Source organism: Falco punctatus, assembly GCF_963210335.1.
Source record: "Falco punctatus genome assembly, chromosome: 8".
Lineage (NCBI taxonomy): Eukaryota > Metazoa > Chordata > Aves > Falconiformes > Falconidae > Falco > Falco punctatus.
Genome location: NC_137588.1, coordinates 7,484,009 through 7,492,053, shown reverse-complemented (window position 1 = coordinate 7,492,053; position 8,045 = coordinate 7,484,009). Strand labels below are relative to the sequence as shown.

Below are 8,045 nucleotides of genomic sequence, written 5' to 3'. Positions count from 1 at the left end.
TTTGTGGAGAAGGAGCTCCACGACCGTGCTGTGAGCTGAGGCTCTCCCTGCGCATCGGCAGTGCCGTCCCTCCAGCCACCCACGGCCCGTACAGATAATGCCACCGCAGAGCACCCCTCCCCTTCCCAAACAGGTTATGAACACTGACTTCTGTTATATATTCCAATCATGCAAATTCCTCCCAGAAGGTTTCAGCGATACCAACTAGGTCAAATTTATGCTCTGTAAATGAGCAATTCCCATTTCTCTTGTTTATTACCCAGGCTTCTCACATCGGTGTAGAGGCAATTACAGAATTTTGTCTCATCCCTTGGTGAGTTGATTAATGTTGTTCTTGACATCTTGGTTTCTTTGTGCTAAATGAATAGTCATTTGTTGTCTCTTCTCTTCCTCCTTCTTCCCCTCCCCACTTTCCCCTTTCATTCCTTGCTTCTCACTGTTTAAAATCCTCCTTCCTCCCTCGTGCAGCTTGACGGTCTCCTAGAGGAGCCCACAAACCCAGCACGCCTTCATGCAGGAGCAGTTACCAGCAGGTTGCCTGAACCTTTCTCCTGTTTTATCCTGCTCAAATTACTTCGTTAGGCACTGCCACATGGGATGTGGTACCCCATGCTGATATCAGCATTTTTAGCTGCTTTGAGAACTCAAACCAGAGTTCGCTATGCACTTATAAAATCATAGAATGGTTTGGGTTGGAAGGGACCCTTAAAGGTCAGCTAGTCCAGCCCCCCTGCAATGAACGGGGACATCTTCAACTTGATCAATACTAGAAGCATTTCTGTTGCTCTTGACAACTTTCTCTGAGGTTGGTTTTTTTTTTTATTATTATTTATTTTGCTGTTTGCAATTTAATGGTGGAGGTATCTTTTTTAAAAAAACAGCAACAGCAAACCTGAAGTTAGCTTCACAGCCAAGTGAATTGCTGCTTTTAAAAGCTTCTTCTGTAGAAATCCTCTCTAAATGCATACAGGTAGTCAAAGCAGCCTTGATCTTAATGTACCACTGAATTATGACCAGAAACTAGGACATGCATAGAAATAGGAGCTCTTGCTTCAGCCAGGGAATGCAGAACCCAGCTGGAGGCTGCCTTGCTTTGAATGCTGGGCAGGTCTGAGTGCAGAGAGGAGTAACCTGCTGACTGATGCTTGAAGCACGTTTTTTCGGCCCCCCACTGTGACTGCAGTTCAGTGATGGGCAGGGAGATGCAGATAGCTGGGTCTTGCAGCTGGTTTCTGTTTTGGGATGACATCCTGAAGTATGGCCCAGACTGTTCAGGGAAGGACAGATTTGTGAGAAGAGGAGGTGGAAGCATTTGTGAATCCAAGGTGAAAGAGCCCAAAACAGCTGCTTTTAATGGGTTGATTTCTCTGGATACTATCTGGAGGAGAAGAGAAACACTGGCAGATAAGGAGGTCCTGGGTCCAGAACCCTTAGGAGGGAGAGAACGTCTCAGGATTTTTGTATGGGACATCTCGGTTTTGCTGTTTTTCTTGTGACAGGAATGCTTGTCAGGAGAGAAGGATTGTTTTTGCTGCTACCTGACCTTTTGTTCTGTTTGCTTTCCTCTCTGGGCTCACATTGCCTAGAGCCATCTGTGCTGGAAGATTTCTAGGGTTCAGATATCTCTGGTAGAAAACTGGCTGAGGTGGGCCATAGGGATGTTTATGTAGGTCCTATGGACTGAAAACATTTCAGGCATCTCTCTTGTGCCCTAAGGATGCAAGAACTTCATGCATCTTGAGTTTTTAATTCTAGTCCTCCACGTCATGGAGACAGCTGTTCTTCTATGCCATAGAAAAGCATTCCTTCCAAGAACCTGGAGTCAGGAGTCTGTCAGTGCTGCTCTGTGTCCAGGTGATCACTCCTCTGTTCCTTCCTTTTAAAGTAGCCATATGTAAGCGATGAAGCCTTTGAAGACCTCACAAAGAATGGATGGGCTTCTTTGATTCATGGATTTCGAGAAGGTGTATGATTTTCACTTCTCTAAACCAATTCAGCCAGACCAGTGGTGAGGCAGCCCAACCCAAAAGCGGAAAAGTGCTGTTTTCCTCTCTGACTTTGACAGATGGTGCATATTAGTCGTAAGCCGATGCAAGGCTTGTCAGCTGCCCTGGGGTCTCAACATCTGGGTGTAAATTTCAGACACATATTTTCACTGAATAAGCATAGACATCTCCTGAACTGATTTCTCCTGAGCTAGAAACACAAGTTTGTAAGATACCCCTCTCCAGATGGTCCACCATCGCTGTTCTCACCAGTAGGAAAGAGTAAATACCTGCAATTCCTACCCCAGAACCCTTCTTTTATGGTTTTGTGTCCATCACATGGTTGGAGTCAACATCCTGCTGCATTGCCCCTTCTGTAGAGACCTCCCTGATCTTTTACAAATCTTACTGCCAGTGCTGTCACAACCTGAAAAGGATGGACTTGGAGAAGAACCAACTGGTGAAAGGCAACCCTTTCTGTAACTTTAAAGTCTGTTTTTTCCCCAGCTTGTGCTGTGGCAGGCGATCACTCATAGCCTTTCTGGTGCAGAGACCTGGGGACGTAAATTCTAGGCGGGCACGTTTACTTCCCTCGGACCATGATAATAGAGAAATGATTCACATTTATAGCTTCGGGAAGAGACGTGCTCAGCATTGATCCCACAGCACTCCCGCCTTTCTCCTGCACAGTCCTTGGGAAAACAAGGCTCCTTCCACGTGATGCTGGAGGACTGCAGCAGCTTGTGCTGTCTGGAAGTTCTGGGAGGATGTTCAGCCTGTGGAGGCCAACGAAGGTGAGTGCAGTATGTCTCCTCTCCCTGGATGAATTCTGGTTTGCTGCTTAGAGACAGTCACTTTTTCATATTTGCTGAGCTATGTTTTAGATTTGAGGTAGCGGCTTTGCTCACTCCATGCTCATTATTGCTGTTGTGCACATGCATTTTGATGTATGTGCAGTTCATCACGCAGTGTGCGAGAAGCAGAGCAGACCACATGGCGCTCCAAATGTGTTCCAGGAATGTAGGGAGACTGGAAGAGCAGCGGTCCTTTGGGCCAGGCAGCTTTTGAACACCACCTTGTTGGTGCCCACTTTGGTGTTTAGCTGTGGGGAGGATGGAGAAGCCCCTATCCAGGGCAGAAGCTTCTATCCAGCACCAGGCTGCAGGACTGAAAAGGCTGTGGGTCTTATCCTGCTTGTGTTTATCCTGACTACTGAATACCAGTGCCTTCCACAGAACACTTCATAGCTAAAAGAGTCTGAGCAAACAGGCTCGGTATACACATGCTGCTTGTCTTGGCCACACTTGAATAGATCCTTCCTTGACTTCCCACTGACTCCACATTTTCTCCATGCCCTCAAGTCCGCACAGAGAAGAGACCAGAAGCGCTCCATCCGCATGAAGCTGTCAGCTGTAATCAGCCATGAAAAGCCATCTATCAGAGCCCAAGTTTCATCAGCTCTCGGCTCACAAAGCTTCCACCTGCCCTTACCTTGCCAGTGTTGCAGGTCTATTCCCAGGAGAGATGAAGGACACAGGGCCTTGAAATGGGCTGTTGTGCTTGCATCCTAAAGGAGAGTCTAAAAATAACTTGGTGGATTTGTAGAAAATCCTGTGTTGCTTAAGCATCTTTTTGTGGTTTTTCTCTCTCGCCTCTCTCTCTTTTTTTTTTTTTTCTTTTTTTTTTTCTTCCCCCCTTGTTGAGAATTGTTTCTGCTGAGAGATGTTATAGCAATGACCCTCAGGGGCAGGGAATCAAGCATTCCACTGGAAAAGCATTTCCAGGGCTAGTGCTTTGGGGTGTGTAGGTGAGTGCATCCCTCCGAGCTAGGGAGGCACAGGAGACCAAATACCCCTGATGTCTTGGGGCCTGGCTTTGCATGGTTAGGGAACCTAGACCTTGGACCTGAACTCTCTGGCCCTTTTCTCAGGTTATGGGGATACTGTGTAGTGTTTTGACAGCTGAAAGTCTGGAAATAATGAGCTCAGAGCAGTGTTTTCTCTCTTGTCCTCTTTCCATTTAGTGAAGAAGATGTATCATTTAGCAACCGAGGCCAGGTCTGTTTGCTCAAAGCTCTTGTTTAATCAAGGAGTGCGAGCAGACAACTTCTCACGGGGTCTCTTCCCAGGTTTGTCATGCCATTGACAGATGAATAGTATTTTCCCACATGGCTTCAGATCAGCAGGGAGGACGAGCACCCAGCAAAAGTGGCTCAGATTTGACTGGTGTAATAATTTGGAACGCAATATTTTCTTTTTTTTCTTTTTTTCTTTTTTTTTTTAATGTTTCCAGGGTTGTGTTTTGAGAGTTATTATTTGTTCCTAGAGCTTTCTAGAGGCTGATAAAATGTTCAGGGTTTCCTGCTCCGCAATTGTAATTCTGCCATCTTTATTTTTGTTCTATGTCGGAGTTGTTCAGCAGTATTTTCCATTTGAATGGCTGCAATTTTAAAGGCATTCATTCTGTTTATGGAAGTCCAGAGGTTGTGTGGAAACCGCTGCAAGAGAGCAGTGGGGTTTGGTTCCTCAGGTTACATCCATTCACACATGGCTTTGCCTCAATAACAGGGGTTGACAAGAACTGGAATACAAAACCTTGTTGGCCATGGGTGTATAGTAAATGCCTGGGGAACTAGAACAGTAGTAGGACAAAATACAGCATCTGTGGTTGTTGTGGTTCTTCCTGAGACCTTAATGTATTGATGGCACATCTGCCTGTCTCTTCGGTGTAACCCCTGAGACACAAGATACAAGCCGAGGTTTACGTGTTATTGCTGAGGTGGAGGCAGATGCACAACCAGCTGTAGCACAGGCAGTTTAGCTCCAGCCTGCATGGCCTCATGCCATCCAGAAGAGGAAATGGGATCAAAAACCAGGCCAACATCGTCTGCAATGGATATGTGATACAATGGAGCTGCTGGGGCAGCATGCCTTGGGCCAGGGTGGTTTATGTGCTCCCAAGTCCACGGGCACTGCCTCAAGCCCCAGCAGCCGCTCATGCTTTTTGTCAGGGAAGTGTATGAGGCGTGGAGGATGGAGACACTCTCTGCCTTCCAAAGCATGGAGGTAAGGATGCTTATGGCCGAGGAAACCAAAGCTGCATTTAGCTGCCTTGGTCTTAGCTGTGCTCGGCACAACATGCAGATCACAAAGGAACGGACACAGCAGAGTGCGCGCCACAAAAGTGTATTTCCAGGGGGGGAAAAATGCATGAAGAGAAATGGGAGGCACAGGATGTCCCCCAAAGACAGATGGAAAGAAGATGGAAAGATGTGTAACCTCATGGTGCAAGGACTACATGGCCCAAAAGGCAAGGACAAGCCTCTGACTAGCCTCTCTGATATGACCGCTGCAAAGTCAATTAAAACTTTCCAGTCCCAACAGTAATTCCCCTCTGTTTGGCCTCACAGCTTTTAGTGTGGGGAGGAGATGGTTATCAGTGCTCTCCCAGGTGTCTGCCTCCTCATATTGCTCCCCATGGCAGTAGAAGCCCTGCTGGCTGAGGAGTCCACTGGAAAGCCGGGATGCTCGGCTTGTTCATAAGCAGTCCCTAAGGTGGCAATCCTGCAGGCTGTAGGTCTTCTCCTCCTCTTCTGATCACAGCCTTAAGTGGGTGTCTGAAAGGAGAAGGGGCTGGAGTTAAGTGTGGTGGGTGCAGGGAATGGCAGACACAAAGGGCAGCAATCAACCAGGCACGTTCAGAAAGTCATTAAAAAAAACCAAAACCCCAACGTTGTGTAAATTGCAGTCCTGAAATACCCTAATTAGGAGTTCCGAATTATCTCAGTAGGACCACAATTAAAATATTCAAGATAACCAGGAAAGGAAGCATGTCTCCCTTTCCTCCTTCAGCATGTCGAACTTCTCTTTCTCTCACTGTAACATTTCAAAGATGTTTTGTTCTTGAAACGCAAGATACTTGTTCCCAAAGGGAATATACTTATATCCTGGTGTTGTCCCAGGCTGTTTTGATTGGTCAATTACAGAGAATAGGTTCCCCAGCATTTCTGTCTGGTTCAGAGGCCCATGTGTAATCATGTAGAGGGCTGTTTATCTTCACTGTGCACTTAATTCTGAGTGTCACTCCTAAAGAAAATAAAAATAAATGCAGCTATATTTGGTGGAAACCAGCAGTAGCTTTGGCTGTAACAGGGAAGTGCTGGGTTGTGGTTTACCTCTGGCTGCTGTGCAGAACGGCGTTATCAATGATAACTCTGCTCTGCTGCCAGGCTGCTTCCGGCTGAGCACAGGGTTTTTGCATCACAGGGATCTCCTTTGCTCCTGCAACCATCCAGCAGCCAAGGCAGGCAGCGGAGCTTCCTTGCAAAAGCTCGGTATGAGCCTGTTCTCTGAGGGTAGCGTGGGTGTTACAGGGAGAGGGGCTCCAGGGAGGATGGAGGGAACAGCCTTGCATCTTCCAAAGCAGCAAGCTGTACCCTGCTACTCATCCTTTTCCGGATTAACGATGAGCTGATTTTCAAATTAATGAAACTGGCATCGTATGGAGCCTGGGGAACAAGTTGAGCCAAAGTCACAGGGACTTGAGATGTCTACGTGGGATGTGTTTTCATCTGCTAGGACTCCCCTGAGGCCCTGGTCTCATCTGCTTTCGTCGCTGCTGTCGGATGCTCTGCACCACGAGGTTGGGCCAGCCCGTGGGCTCCTGCAGAGACCTTACCTCTGGCTCTGGGACTGTAGCATCTGGACATCTGGGTTGGTTCTGCATGGATCCACAGTGTGTTAGCTTAAACTCTGCTGGAAAGCAGACCATCTGCTTTTGGAGTAAGCTTGCCTGTGAAATACTGGAGTTGTGCTCACACTGTGCGGTGCCAGGGCTACCCTGCTGGCGGTGCAGAGTTATCCTCAGCCCAAATCCCCCGACCCTGGGGGGCAGCCACCTGGGTCTGTGCAAAGCCACCTCGTGGAGAAAATGCCAGCAGATGGTGCCCAAGAACATGCACTAACCAGGACGTGGAGGTTGTGGAGAAGCAGAAAAACTGCTTGTCCTGTCCCTCCAGCAGTGCCTGTTTTCCTGGAAAGCTTTTCCTTCCCATGAGTGTGTTTTATGGGACTGTGCAGAGCGCGATAGACTCTGTTGCAATTCTGTCCTTGCAAAATTGCCTGTAGGCTAGGCAGCACTGGCCTCGCCACGATGGGATTGGAGTTGTGCTCCATCTGTTTAGGGGATGGTCCTCTGCGCATCCTTCCAGGTGCAGGAGCTCTCTTGCAGAGCCACAAGCATCATGCTACCCGGCTCATGGCAACTTCTTCTGTGTCCTAAGAACTTTTGCCTCGTGGGAAAGTCACTTGAAGCTTGCTCCTTTGGGGTTGTTTTGGGGTTTTTGGTTTGGGTTGGGTTTTTTTAAAGTGAAAAATACGCTGTGCTTGGGGAAGTGTGAGTCAGACTGGCATTGCAAACAAAGCGGAGTTTGCAGGATTGCTCGCCTATCAGCAACTGGAATCTTCCCCGGGTGCTGGGCTGTTTCCTGCTCTTACAAGTCTTTGAAGTCAGATCTTTGTCCTGCTGCAGACTTTTGCTCTGATAGTCACACAAAAGATGGAAACTTAATAGAGAAGTGAAGCAACTATGAAAACAGCAGAGCCTTTCTTCAAAGAGGGAAGTGTGTAGAGTAGCTCTGGTGTAACCATGTCTGTGCATATACTTGCTTGAGAATGTCAGGACATCTGTGTAATCAATAATTCCCCATGCAGTAATTATTGGCTTATGATCTCTCAATTCACACTACCATCCTCACAGAAAATGATTTCAGAGCACGTATTTTTCTGGATTTCCTTGTGGGGAATATGAAGGCTTTTTCCCCTTCCAGAGCCTCTTTATCCATGACAGACACTGAAAGAGTGGGATCTGCTGGTCGTTGCTCCATGCTGAGTCAGGACTCCAATCAAGGAGCAACAAGACCTTACTTGAGCTGTTAAAGGTTGGCAAGTCACAATGACTAGAGCTAGTCTGCAGTGTGCTCTGAAAACAACCGAAGCAGCTCCAGCAGCTCCCTAGCAGGGTTTCAAAATGATGCTGATGTAGGATGATCCATGTAACCAC

At 47.5% G+C, this 8,045-nt stretch overlaps 1 long non-coding RNA gene across 1 annotated transcript in view; it reads right to left on the bottom strand.

Moving 5' to 3' along the window:
- Positions 1–874: 874 nt before the first annotated feature.
- LOC308068748 overlaps positions 875–8,045 on the bottom strand; it is a 50,294-nt gene continuing 43,123 nt past the window's right edge. The window contains exon 4 of the long non-coding RNA XR_013930115.1: positions 875–5,601. This is a non-coding gene — a long non-coding RNA (uncharacterized lncRNA). The remainder of the gene's footprint in view (positions 5,602–8,045) is intronic.